General features: G+C 41.1%; 1 pseudogene across 1 annotated transcript; it reads right to left on the bottom strand.

The window, feature by feature from the left end:
• Positions 1-863: 863 nt before the first annotated feature.
• Positions 864-1,800, bottom strand: LOC147379848 (transmembrane emp24 domain-containing protein 2 pseudogene; annotated as a pseudogene). Its single transcript, XR_015134345.1, has one exon. The product of XR_015134345.1 is annotated as a transmembrane emp24 domain-containing protein 2 pseudogene (transcript).
• Positions 1,801-2,191: the final 391 nt, after the last annotated feature.

Here is a 2,191-nt window from a genome sequence, read left to right as displayed (position 1 = left end):
CCCCTTGTAAAGATCCAAAAAAAAAAAAAATGTACAAGTAACCAATATACATCAGTCACAACATAATCCTGGATCATCCCCACAATAAAACCAGATGCTCCTTGATTTTTAAACCCATCATCAGAGACCAAAAGAAAGTCATTTCGTTCTACACAAAACAAAATTCACATGTGCCAAAAAAGAAAGACCCAAGAAAAACAAAAACCCTAGTACTGACAGTGATATTCAGTACCCTAATTAAACAGTGGCCAAAATGCCACTGATCAAAAGTGAAATAGTGGCTGTATATCACTGCAAAGAAATCCAAGAGGCTTTAACCCTTTGGCATCAGAAATCCAGATTTTTCCAGTTACATGAATGCATACCTCCTACATGCCAAGAGTAGAAAAGGTGGATGCGCCATCATAGAAAGAAAAAGAGCTACCATTTGCTAAAACTCCCAAGAGAATTTGCTTTAATAGACTTCTTACAAGGTTAGGCAGAAACCAAAAAATGGTTATTAGCTGCTTGTGTCAACAATTTTAAGTGGAGGTGATTGACTTCTAAGGTTCAAAGTGAAACTTTGGAGGGGTGGGTAAAGGTTGTTGGTTTAAGTCATATCTTTAAAGCAAAAATAAGATAGACAAAGTATAAAAGTATCAACCTGGTCACATACTCTAGTCACAGAGCTCTACCATCAAGCTGGATAGAAAGTGTCAAGATTCAGATTGTTGTTTCTCAACAAAATGAATCTTTCTAGTGACCTGAACTGCAGGATAAGGGATCCCAAGAAGAGAGTCATTTTAGTAAAGTACTATCCTGAACAAACTGTATTTTATAATGAAAATAAAAGGAAAGAAACCTAAGGACTCTACACCTATATCTGGCTTACAGTGTTTGAACTTTGGGAGGGCCTGTATAATGGAGGCAGAATTCAAATATGAATTTATGCCAATCAAATGTCAAATTTTCACTATAGCTTTCCTAAAAAAGTGTTTTCCCCCAATATCTATTAATCACAAAGAAACAAGCTGTGAAGATACAGTTCAGAAAATAAAAACATAGAAACTAATGACATTATTATGACCAAGATGTTTGGTAAACAGTGAATTATGAATTTGGGATTATGGGGAAAAGGCTTTTAAACAACCCTCCGGACTTTGAAGAATCTCTTCAGGTAGTAGATTTATCCCAGTGTCATGGCAACTAGAACAAGAGCTTCAAAGAAGGACCAAAGGACCACTCTGCTGTTTGTGTTGTCATTGATTGCTCTGTGTATTCTCTCTTGAACTTCCATGTACTCCTGTTCATGCTTCACAGCTGTCATCACCACTGTGAGCTCATTAATCATTTCTTCTAGCTTGTTCTGGTGAGCTTCTGTTTCCATGTCTTGTCCTTTGGGGACTTCCCCAATATCAATGGTGAACATCACTATCTTTGGAGTCATGGTATACATCCTATTGCTAAAACAAAACTTATATGTTCCATCCATGTGAGCAGCAAATGTGTATTTCCCACTGGACTCCCGGTCCCCTTTATAAATTCCTTTATTATCAGGTCCTGTAATCTCCATGTTGATGTCCAGGAAGCCGTCCTCGGCCACCTCAAAGATGAGGCCCATCTTGGTGCCCAAGGTGACCCACTCGAAGAAGCACTCCTCTGCATGTGCGTCAATGCTGATGAAGTAGCCCGAGGCCGTGGCCAGGAGGGTGGCCAGGAGCACCAGCAGCTCAGCAAGCGTCACCATGGTGGGGCTGGGGCCGAAGCCAGGACCGGGACTGCAGCCTCCAGAGCTGCCGTTGTCACTGCCGCCACCGCTGCCTTCTCTCTCTGCTTTTTAATATGCTGTCTAGGTTGGTCATAACTTTTCTGCCAAGCAGTAAGCGTCTTTTAATTTCGTGGCTGCAATCACCATCTGCAGTGATTTTGGAGCCCCCCAAAATAAAGTCAGCCACTGTTTCCACTGTTTCCCCATCTATTTGCCATGAAGTGATGAGACTGGATGCCATGATCTCAGTTTTCTGAATGTTGAGCTGTAAGCCAACTTTTTCACTCTCCTCTTTCACTTTCATCACAAGCTCTTTAGTTCTTTTTCACTTTCTGTCATAAGGGTGGTGTCATCTGCTTATCTGTGGTTATTGGTATTTCTCCCAGCAATCTGGATTCCAGCTTGTGCTTCATCCAGCCCAGTGTTTCTCATGATGTACTCTGC

Source organism: Bos grunniens, chromosome 1 (genome assembly GCF_055505025.1).
Source record: "Bos grunniens cultivar Pamir isolate PY7600 chromosome 1, Bosgru_T2T1.0, whole genome shotgun sequence".
Taxonomy (NCBI): domain Eukaryota; kingdom Metazoa; phylum Chordata; class Mammalia; order Artiodactyla; family Bovidae; genus Bos; species Bos grunniens.
The sequence above is the reverse complement of the archived record's forward strand: the minus strand, read 5'-3'. Positions and strand labels throughout refer to the sequence as shown.